Source organism: Meles meles, chromosome 11 (genome assembly GCF_922984935.1).
Source record: "Meles meles chromosome 11, mMelMel3.1 paternal haplotype, whole genome shotgun sequence".
NCBI classification, from domain to species: domain Eukaryota; kingdom Metazoa; phylum Chordata; class Mammalia; order Carnivora; family Mustelidae; genus Meles; species Meles meles.
This window is the reverse complement of record NC_060076.1, coordinates 73,211,404-73,223,508: the sequence shown is the minus strand read 5'-3', so window position 1 is coordinate 73,223,508 and position 12,105 is coordinate 73,211,404. Positions and strand designations below refer to the sequence as shown.

Here is a 12,105-nt window from a genome sequence, read left to right as displayed (position 1 = left end):
TAAGCATCTCTGTGCTGATTTTCTGCTTGAAGCTGCTGAGGGAACAGTAACGTAGGGTCAAGAAAGCCCAGGAAAGGGGGACTAATGGAAACACAGTTCCTAAGCCCTGGTGACCACAGAACAGGGGCTATTATAAGAAGCCCAGCCCACAGCAGGATTTGCCTGGGGCTAGAAATACACAGAGAACACACACACACACAAAATGGCATGGTTTCTGTGTCATCTGCTTATCCATTGACATCACATGGTTTCTACACACGAAGAACTGATGAATAGATTTTATTTATTTTTCTTGGGTGTATGTGAGAACATCTGGGTTCTACTCTTAGCAAATGTCAATTATATAATACGAGGTTATTGACTGTAGTCACCATGTGATAATTAGATTCTCAGACCTTATTTCTCTTACAACATAAAGCTTGTACCCTTTTATCAACCTCTCCCTACTCCACCCTCCCCCCTCCAGACCCTGGCAGCCACTTTTCTACTCTTAATTTAACTTCTCTTATCTATTTTTCTTATTTTTTTTATTCCACATATAAGTGATACCATGCAGGTTTGTCTTTCTGTGCGTGGTTTATTTCACTCAGCATAATTTCCTCAAGGTTCATCCATGTTGTTGCAAACGTCAAGATTTCCTTTTCTCATGGCTGAGTAATATTCATTCATAGACATATAATATTCATTCACGTATATAAACAATATAGGTTTGCACTGTGTGGGTCCACTTATATGAGGATTTTTTTCAATAAACAACAGTTCAGTACTGTAAATGTATTTTCTCTTCCATTTGATTTTAAAATTTTCTTTTCTGTAGCTTACTTTATTATAAGAATATATGAGACATATAGCATACTAAATATATGTTAATCAACTGTTCATGTTATCAGTAAGACTTCTGGTCAACAGTAGGCTATTAATAGTTAAGTACTGGAGGAGTCAAAAGTTATATGGAAATTTCTTCTTTTTTTAAAGATTTATTTATACATATATAAATTTATTTATATATAAAATATATATAATGAATATATATAATATATAATAAATTTATTTTATTTATTATAAAATATACATATAATAAATTTATATATATAAATAAAGGAAATTACTTCCCATTTCCAACTCACTAGGAATGTCACAGCAAAGGGAGGATTAAGGATTTCTGTGCTCTGGTTGGCAAATGGCCACTTGCAAGAGAAGATCTTGGCCAAAAGATCCCGTTCCGTTCTCGGATTTTCTCCTGGCCTCACATGCATGCTTCAAAGGAGAAGTGTTTTAGATGTCACTTGCAAGAGAAGGACGATATGAAATAACAACGTGAAGGAAGTCCCATGAGCAGCCAGTAACGGCTCCAAAGGAAGCTCCATGTTTTGTCACACAAACATTATGTTTGCGTTTTGATATATTTGCTAGCAGAAGACATTATTGCATGTACGTAACGGGCTTCTAAAGTCTTTAGCGGATCTTTTGCCAGATCGCCTTCCTTACAGGCCTGGATTTGGAGAAGTGTCCCCCGAATCTCACCTCGGCAGGAGAATGCTCTCTTGTACTCCTCCAGAATGCGTGGCCAGCTAAGGCTCGTCCCCCAACAGAGCACTACCCCCCTCGGACACTGGGTGAGTGATGAGGGCAGCTCAGCATCCCTGGGGTACCAAGCAGTTGTTTCTGGACTCACAGAGCCAGCAGATTCAAAGAGCAGCCCTAGGCTGGGATGTGAGAGGGTGAGATGAGTGTCAGAGACCCAAGAGGCTCATCCTCTCCACGGCCCTCATCCTAACAAGAGAAGCTGAAGTACAGTGTTGAAGACGATGTTGTCAAGGTCAAAATCCAAGTTTCCTCAATGCCACTCTTGGGATGTTTCCAGCTGCTGGGAGACAGAGGGTCGCTCGAAATGACACAACCTGTCGGATACCAGGCTTTGCTGCAGAATTCTGTTCCTATCAGCTAAATAATTATAGACAACCAACGCCGTCTTTGCCCTCCACCCTTCAGGTGTCTACTTCCCCAGGCTGCCTGAGACAGATGTCCTCAGGGCGTTCTTTCTAGACCCTCCTTCTTGGTCCCACAGTGAAAAGCCTCCCCCACCCCACTTTGAAGAAAAGAAACTGTGTCAAACTATCTTCCAACTGTCTTTGAAGTGGAAAACAGCATATGGAGATGGTTTAGTTTGGGTTCTGAGTTTTCAGAGAAATGCTTTTAGAACATTTCTAATTGGCCTCCACATGAAAGGAGGTATGTCCCTCAGGAGAGGGAGCAGGAGAGAATAATGGAAGATGGAGGAGGTGGTGAGGTGTCAACCATATGGGGCCATGGTGACACCACTACTAAGGCCACCATCTTAAAGGACCATCCAGTGCACCAACATAGAGGGTGTCTTGCAGGACGCTACCCAGAAAACTTTGCCGTGAAGAAAGGTACCAAATATACTTGGTTAGTACCATAGCGATTCATGAGAAAGCTTCCTACCCACTAACAGATGGAAATAGTCAAAATACTAATAATACACTGGAAAACCCTGAATGTCCTTCAGCTGGTGAATGGATAAACTGTAGCATATTCATCCAAGAGAATACTGCTCAGTGATAAAGAAGGGATAACAGATATATCAACAATGAAGATGAATCTCAAATGCCTTATGCTAGAGAGACTCACAAGGGACAGATGCTATGTAGGATTCCATTCCTATGCCATTCTCAAAAAGGAGACTATGGGAACAGAAAACTGATGAGTGCTTGCCAGATGCTGGGGGAGGCAGGGTGCTGGCTACAAAGGGCACAAGCAAATTTGGGGAGATAAGGAAATCGCTGTATATTCTGCCTGTGCTGCAGGTCACATGACAACATGCATTTGTTAAAACTCCTGGAATGGCACAATAACTAGTGTAATGGCACTGAATGCAAATTATACCTGGAAAAAAAATACAAAAACAAAACAAACAAAAAAACCCCAAAAACTAGTAATCAGGAAAAAAAAAAAAACTCAACAAAGAATTTAAATATTTAATGTGTCCAGGTAAATCTCATTTTAATATTTCAAAACAAACATATATCTCTGTATAGCTGTGGCTCAACTGACTGGTCATGTCCTTCAGAACAACTGTCTTTTCACCCTGTGATAAGAGCAAAAGGGACAGGGAATTAAGCTCTTCAAACATTCAAGCTTCCAGGCGTGTCAGGGACCGTGGGCAGGAAGCTGGACAATGAGCAGAGAAGCCATAGTACCAGACCTTGAGAGCTCTTGGGAGGGAAGAGATCAAAACACACTGAAAAGGAGGTAGACCAGAAGTCCCCAACCTAGACACAGCTGCCTTGACAAAAGAACTATTTCTGCTTTATTTTGGAATTTGGCATTTTGTCATTCATTAATTCCACTCATTTCTGAGCTAAGCACAGTGAAAAATAGAAATGCAGAAAATCTTAGAACTCCCTGCCCACACAATTGCCCACAATCACTTCCTTCAGACCACCTACAGGTTACCAGGGGATTAAAAAGGGACCCAGGGAAACCACAGGATATACCAGTCACACCATTGGGGATGTGAATGGATTGTGACTGGTGCCCCCTGGAATTCTTTGACGAGGTGCTTCTACCAGGAACCCACTCCTGCTTCATCTCAGGCTTTTAAGAAGGATGCAAGTTCAAGGCTTCCCAACATTTCCTACCCTACCTCATGGAACACACAGAAATGATGTCTCCGCTTCCTGCCACCTGAGATAACCAGCTTGAAGGAACTGATGCCCCAGCCCTGCCAGCTACGCTGAGGGTGCGGGGCTCAGCAATCCAGCACACCTGGAATGCAAGGTTCCCCCTTGATGCTCCTCTCCACCACTTCCCCCTTGTTGTGGGGCTTTTGAGCACCTGTCCTCTTGCCTGTAATCTCTTTCTCACCGCAGAGGAAGTACAACCCCAGGAACCAGAGCTGTACCCCACTAAAAACGGGTCTCAGGCTGGGCCCTGTCCCTATCTGCTCAGGCATCCCCCAGGGGTCGTCCGTGGGTGCTTTCATAGCCCCTGTCCTGGCTGTCCCCCTACTTGGCCCAAGCAGGGGAGACATGTGCGGCCAATGCCTGTTTCCCCACCAACCCTTTACACAATCCCACCGGAGCTGCCGTTTCGTCTCTCTGGGTGGAATTCCAAGCTCTTGCTGTAGAATTAATTTGAAACCGGAATTAAACCCTATCCTTTCAGAACACACAACACAACTTTCTACCGATACTAGAATCAGTTCACATCGGCTGAGAAAGAAGTTGATTCTAGGTTAAGACTTCCCTTTTTCCTTTGTGAAGCCCCAGTTTTCAAGCATTATAACAAGATAGAGCAAATTTGACAGAAGAGAGAGACCGGCAACTGCAGACTGCAGGAAGGTTTGACTCCAAGTCCCTTAGGTTTTCCCTCAGAAACTGCAAATATTCAGGGGCGCAAAGCCGGGCCGGGGAGGCTCTATTCCCAGGCTCGGCACAGCCGGGTGCTGCTTTCTCCGAGAACCACACCAGCTGTGACCGGGGACAGGTCAGTACCTGGTACACACGGCCTCCGCTTCCTAGCTTTGTTTCCATCACTGAAACAGGGTCAACCCCATTTTACTCCCACTAGACTCTCACATTTTTAAATACATATGACACTGAGAATCTGCTGCATGGTCAAACCACCAGCAGAGTCTGGGGACATCATCACTGTGCTACGGTAGAAAAGATATAGCTGTTCAGTCCACATCTTTCCCTGCAGAGAGCGGTGTGATATGGGGACCTTTATGGGACTGACCCCTGTCAGTGTTATCCCAAGAATGAAAACACAGGATGCATCTTCAGGAACTTTTTCGTGATTATTTGTCCGCCTTGGAAACTCAGGAACTATGGCTGCAGTCCTTCCCTGCAGAATTTTGTGATTATGACTTAAAGGAACTGATCATCAAACAAGAGATATTTCTGGAATACCTTCTTGCAAGATGCTGTGAACAAAAGAACTGTGACATCTTGAAGGGCTTCCAATCCAGGGCATGCACACACGCACACACACGCAAACACACACACACACACACACAAACACACACACACACACACACGGAGAGCCAACAGTGCAATGGTGGGGAGTGTAAACGTTGTATGAATGTGCCGAAGAGGAACTGCCCCAAGGTTCGCAAAAGGAGGGCATCGCTTTGAAGTGGGATGCTCTGCTCAGGATGACCCCCTGGGGGAAAGAGTATATACACCCAGAATCAGGAGGAGCGCTGAGTGTCCCCCACGGTGACGGGGGGATTCTGACCACCTGCACCACACAGGGGAAAGGGGACATACAAGCCCAGCACCAGTCCACCGTTGCCACCGATGGATGTTTTTCCTGATTATCCTCCATCGCCTCCATCTGTCCACCTCCACCCGCACCCCCAGTGCATTCTTCACTCTTCTCTGTCCAGTATGTGGCTGCCCCCCCCCATATACTGCATCACTGGGTCTCCCCGCAGGCGGTTACCAGGAGGTGCTGGCAAGAGATTGGAAGGAAAGAGAGGGAAGCCAGGGTGTTTCTTCCCTAAAATGGTGTGTGCTGGTAGCTCTCCTCGGGGGTCCAGCTCAGCTTCGGCAGGTATGAGACCCCCAAACTGTTGTATACGTGGCCATTCCATAATAACCTTCATCTGAACCCTTGGGAGGGGACTCATTTCCTGCCAGCATGCTGATGGACACATTTCTCTTTTCCACAACACCCCCAAGCCACGGCCCTTTCACACCCTCCCCCACTGGCAAGCTTCTCCCAGGTGACTTCTCCACTAGTGGCCCTGTCCCCAGGGAGCTGGGAGCCCGGGCAGGGCACCCGCCACACCTCCTGTCAGGGAGGCTGCCAGACCCCACCTTCTACCTTTAAAAGCCCCTGCTAGGAGGAAGGGATCTAGGAGCCAGTACCCAGCCATAGGGGCCCCCCACGGTCACACAGCAGGCCATACCATCACTCTGCTAGAGAGGCAGAAACTGGGGGCTAAAAGAAATGAAAAGAAAAGTAGGAGTTCTCTAGCTTTGACTTAAAATTAGTGACCAGTATATTAAAAAAAAAAAAAAAGCCAATACCTATTAAGCAGGTTAAAAACAGAGTTCTCAACACAGGAGCAGAAAGCCACTCCTGGGAGAGAGCAGGGTGGACAGGGGTCAGGCAGCAGGGGGAGCCGGGCTGTGACTCCCAGCAGCCTGGTCAGCATGGAGGGGCAGAGCGCAAACCAGGGCGTTAGCCACAGGTGGCTCCCACGGCCGAGGGAGGGAGTAACATCTGGAAGTCTGACCAGCAGCCTCTCTAGGTCTTCCTCACTGTCAGCCCCATGCCAGGCTTCTGGGACACGGCAGACCCATTCGCTCCAGGGACAGCACGTCAGAGAGCACCTACCCCAGACCTCCTGCTCACACCACCTGGCCCCTGGCCATATTCATTCGCCAGCTCTGGATACCAATTTCAGTAGCTTCCTTCAAGGGCATTTTCATTGCTCCCTGGGTGCAGGATCCTGCTTACCTATGACCAGCTCCAACCCTTGGGCTTGTGAGTCGCTTCCCTGTCTCGATCCCGGAACCCAGTCATTCTTAACAGGAAGTGGGGAGGGGGTGCCCCTCAACAGACATGGAGCAATGTTTACAGACATTTTGCATTGTCACAGCTTGGGAGGTGGAGAGCACCACAGGCATCCAGTGGGTGGAGGCCAGGGGTGCCGCTAAGCATCCCCCAGCATACCAGACAGCACCACCATGAAGAAGGATACCAACCAAATGGTCACTAGCATCATGGGAGAAATGCCTGGTGTGGAAGGAACACAGCGAAACCACACTGAACGTATCAGAGGAGCTGGCATTCTGCTGGATGTTTCATGGATGTTTTAAGGTTTTTTAAACCTCGAGGATCCTGGATGGCCCAGTAGGTTAGGCCTCTGCCTCTGGCTCAGGTCATGATCTCAGAGTCCTGAGATCGAGTCCCGCATAGGGCTCTCTGTTCAGCAGGGAGCCTGCTTCTCCCTCTCTCTGTGACTACTTGTGATCTCTCTCTCTGTCAAATAAATAAACAAATTTTTAAAAATAGATAAATAAAGTCCTTTAAACCTCCCTCCCAAGACGATGACCAAGACAAAGAACACAAAGTGAGCTGCACTGTCCACCACCCAATTTCCAGACACTGCTTAGCAGTTTGGGCATCCAGTGGTCCCCTCTGCCATTTTATACACATTATACAAGGGTGAGATCTTCCTGAACCTCAGTTTTCTGATCTGTAAAATGTGGGTAACAATACCTACCTCCAGCTCCCCGTCTAGACGGGTTCCCTGTAAATCTGTTTCCTAGTCTCCCGCTTCATGCCTGATTTCCACTTGCTTCCCAGGAATATATGGACAGAGACACAGGGACACACAAAGCTGATCAGGCACCCACCCACTTACATTATTATATCCCCACAAGAATCTGAATAAATGAATGAAAAAAAAATCAACGACCCTTCTAGGTCCGAATGACCATTCCCTGCCCGAACTCCAAAAACGGGTTTCTGTACTTGGTTTCTCTCACGTCTTACTTGGGCTTTCTATTGTCATTGGTTGGGCAAAGTCTGTCCACTCTGCGTGGTTGGAAATTTGTTGAGATTAAGTCAAACGAGTGCTGGGCCTTTCGCATGTCCAGCCAAGCCCAGGGGAAAGGAGAGACGATGAACAGATAATACGGCTCATGCGACAGTTTTGTTTCACGGTCCACATATGTGACCTGTTTATAGTCACTACGCCATTCCCTGACATTTCATCTGAACTCACCTTCTAGACCCAGCTTCCAAGTATTTTCCTTTACAAATTTGTGAGCAAAGGAGTGCCTGGTGGCTCAGTGGGTTAAGCCTCTGCCTTCAGCTCAGGTCAAGATCTCGGGTCCTGGGATTGAGCCCCGCATCAGGCTCTCTGCTCAGCAAGGAGCCTGCTTCCCCCTCTCTCTCTGCCTGCCTCTCTGTCTACTTGTGATCTCTCTCTCTGTCAAATAAATAAGTAAATAAATCTTTAAAAAAAAAACAAAAAAACAAATTTGTGAGCATCTAATGTCACTTTCACAAACTAAAGCTATCCACTCAATGGCCTGAAGAATAAGGCATCGCCCATTAAAAGTGGCCTCTTGGGCAGCAGCCATGTTCCCTGCACCAAGGAGACCCCAGCCCAGGGGAACAAGGACGGGCACTCCAGTGTGTAAGTGGGCATTCACTCCCAGCAGCTGGCAGAGCCTCCTGGCCATTAAGTGAGTCCTAACAATTCAGTCTTTCAGCCACCAACCTAATAGGCTTTTCTTGGCACAGGCAATTTGGGCTTCGCCGAACACTCCTTTTCACATCTTAAATCAGTACGTGTCAGAGCTAAATGGAGGCTTGGCTCTGCCACAGATCTTGTATTCTGAGGCAAGCTCGTCTTGCTCAGGAACTCGGGGGCCCGCACACTCACTGTAGACCTCTTTTTCCATAAAAATCTGTGACAAAAAGCAGTGGTTTGTGCCTCTGATCAAATGCCTGGGGTCTTCTCTGGCTGCTGAGGACTACATTTAACTTAAAAAGCAGCTAGAAAAATGAAATAGGCTTTTTGGGAACTCAAGGACAGCACAGGAAAGCTGAATCTGCATGCTGACACGTCCTGGGTTCCCAGTAAATGCCAGGAGGGCTATCCCTCTGAGCATTTCTAAGCAGCTTACACCTGGCTTCCCTGGACACATCTCTTTCCTTAGAACCTCCTTGACAGGAGCTTCTCCCTCCCTCTTCCCATAGCATCTGGATGGGCTTTCTTTCCTTTCTTTTCTTTTCTTTCTTTCTTTTTCTTTTTTTTTTTTTTTTAAGGATTTTATTTATTTGAGAGAGACAGAGAGAACACCAGTGGGGGGGGCGGAAGAGGGAGAAGCAGGTTCCCCACTGAGTAGGAAGCCCGATGGGGGCTTTGATCTCAGGACCCTGAAATCATGACCAGAGCCAAAGGCAGACACTTAACCCACTGAACCACCCAGGCATCCCTGGGTGGACTTTCAAGATGGTATCTTATCCCTAACAGCCCACTTTTTTCTTTTTTTTTAGGATTTTATTTCTTTATTTGACAGAGAAAGAAACAGCAAGAGAAGGAACACAAGCAGGGGGGGGGTGCAAAGGGAGAAGCAGGCTTCCTGCTGAGCAGGGTGACTGATGTGGGGCTCGACCCCAGGACCCTGGGATCATGACCTGAGCCGAAGGCAGCCACTTAATGACTGAGCCAACCCACGCGCCCCAGGAGCCCACTTTTGAATGCCCAGCTAAATTCCTTATTTGTTTCTCAGGAACTCCGAAGAGCCATTTACCATAACATGAGGCCAACTTGCTGAGGGAACCCAGCACATAAACCGAGTCCTGTGTTGGTGCCCACAAGCAAGGGGCAGGCACGCCTGCAAGGATGTATCAGATGAACAATCAGATGAACAAAGTCGAGCTTGGCAGAGTGAGCCCACCCTGCAGGCTGAGTCGAAGGTGGAAGAGAATGGAGAAGAGAAGGTGGAAGAAGGGAACTAAGAAGTGAGCTCTCAACCCCCACCCCACCACTAGGTGTCCAGGCCAGAACCTGAGTGGGGAAAGGAGGAACAAATGGAGACAAGGTACAGTCCTGTCACAGAGATTCAGAAGCATGTCATACAGTCCCCTCGCCCTCGTTCCTTCTCACTCTATCTTGTTAACCATCCAACATTTCTTTTTTTTTTTTTAAATATTTTATTTATTTGACAGAGTGAAATCACAACTAGGCAGAGAGGCAGGCAGAGAGAGAGGAGGAAGCAGGCTCCCCGCAGAGCAGAGAGCCCGAAGTGGGGCTCGATCCCAGGACCCCGGGATCATGACCTGAGCCGAAGGCGGAGGCTTTAACCTACTGAGCCACCCAGGTGCCCCAACCATCCAACATTTCTTAAGCATATACTGTATCCTGGTACCAGACCAAGCACTTTACACACATTACCTAAAATCTCACAATGACCTTAGGAGACAGGTATGATTACTGTTCCCATTTAATGGATGACAAAACCGAGTCCAATGAGTTTCCCAAGGTAACAGCTGATGCATTGTGGAATCAGGGATTCGGGTACAAAGCTCTGAACCATATTCTAATTTCTGCATATGTACTTTCATTAAGCAAATAAATAGGACCGAGTGTGTGCTTACCTTAATCCCACCCAAGAGAGGTGACATAAGAAACCATGTTCTCTACTCAGAAGATGCACAATCCATAGGGAGAGCCGAGAATCACAGGCAGCACCCAGTTGCGTAAGCACACCAAGTGGCCGCTCCTTCATTCCAATTGTTAAGGAATACAGAAACCAAGGAAGACAGGCTTCCTGGTGGACTAGCCCGGGACATGCTCAGGAGAAGGCACGGGCCGCCACTCCAGGTCATTCCTCCAGGTGATCGCTCTTCTCTCATGTAGATGAGCTTTTTTTTTTTTTTTTAATTTTTTTTTATTTGTTTATTTACAACTTATCTTCATCAGAGAGAACAATGCTTCTGAAGAGGAGATGAGACCTACACAGGGTGGCCCCTATAAGTCAGCGATATTCAGAAAACAGGACATACTCTTTCAACCCCGGGATCACATTTGGCCAAACCCGGAACTTCACGCTTCCACACATCACCCCGAGGCCTACCTCGCCTGCCCACTGCTGTATTTGCCAGGCGCTGCCAACTCTGTGTCAAGGGAGCAGTGGGGAGAGTATGGACAGATAAAACTTTATCCTGGAAAACATTCCACTTGTACTCACCCACCTCCTCTCCCAGACAACTGAGCCAGCCGCCTGCAGCTCTACATGAGGGAAAATGCGGGGTGGTACTTAGGGCCAGCCCTTACCAGTTCTCGAGGGGAAAACTGTAAATATCCTCCAGCTATCCCAAAGCTTATTCGGATTACGGTGCAAAGAAATGCCAAGAACAGGATACCAAGTGGTCACCTGATAGGCTCACGGCCAGATGGGATGACAGGTTCCAGCGGCACAATGTTGAACACATGACATCTGGGAGAAAAAGGAGTGGGAGGGCCTGATGTCAGCCCGGCCTTGCTCAGAGCAGCCCAGTGCCACAGCACTCGCGCCGGGAGAGGGGCTACTCATGTCTTGCGGAGGGAAAGGAAGCTAACCTGTGCTCAGCAGGAGCCAGACGAGCTCCTGAGGACTAACTCTGTAGAAGTTTCTGGCTTCAAGGACAACAGCGCACATGTTGATTCTAGATACTCTGGGTGGCAAAGACAATATTTAGAGAGACAGCTTTGTATAATCGTGCCCCAGGTGTACAGGAAAAACCCCGGGCAGGCTCTGCTTTCAAATTACACCAATTTATATCCCAATAAAATGGTATTTGTAAGGTAGCAAGTGACCTGTTAGCGGTTTGGGTTTGGTTTTTGCTTACCAAATTTCTATAGACAGCTCCTCTGTGTATCATGTACGAGTCAGCATCTCAGACATCAGCAGCTGGCTGGTCAAAGTCTCTTCTCGACAGCGTCTGAGACACACACACATACCTACACCGCTTACCTAGAAACCACAGACGGCACCACCACCACCACCAACAACAACAACAAAAAAAAAATTGGAGCTCCGCACAGATGAGGCAAAGCAAATTCTTAGAGGAGGGTGGGCAGCAAAGGCCTCAGTCGTCTCCAAGGACTGATCTCTTCTGCCCCAAGCCACTCCCTCTTTGTCCCAACAGATCCCTCCTTCTTGTTCCTTGCCTCACCCAAGTCCTACCTACCCTCTGCACACGCAGCCTGGTCACAGGCTAAGGAAGAGCTAATTCTTTTCATGACAGATAGAAAAAGGGGCACTGCTTATTTTCCCTACATTTCTTTCTCTTTTTTTTTTTTTTTTTTTTTAGATTTTATTTATTTGACAGAGAGAGAGAGAGAGTGATCACAAGTAGGCAGAGAGGCAGGCAGAGAGAGAGGGGGGGAAGCAGGCTCCCTGCTGAGCAGAGAGCTGGATTAGGGGCTGGATCCCAGGATCCTGAGATCATGACCTGAGGCTAAGGCAGAGGCTTAACCCACTGAGCCACCTAGGCTCCCCTCAAGATCTTCATTTTTTAAAACAAGTGGCCTACCAATGCCTGGCTAGCTCAGTCAGAAGAGCATGT

General features: G+C 47.4%; 1 long non-coding RNA gene across 1 annotated transcript; it reads right to left on the bottom strand.

The window, feature by feature from the left end:
- Positions 1–9,997: 9,997 nt before the first annotated feature.
- Positions 9,998–11,856, bottom strand: LOC123952665. Its single transcript, XR_006820685.1, has 3 exons — positions 11,386–11,856; positions 11,117–11,211; positions 9,998–10,994 (listed from the first exon to the last, which is right to left on the bottom strand). It is a non-coding gene; the product is annotated as an uncharacterized LOC123952665 (long non-coding RNA).
- Between the last annotated feature and the right edge of the window lie 249 nt (positions 11,857–12,105).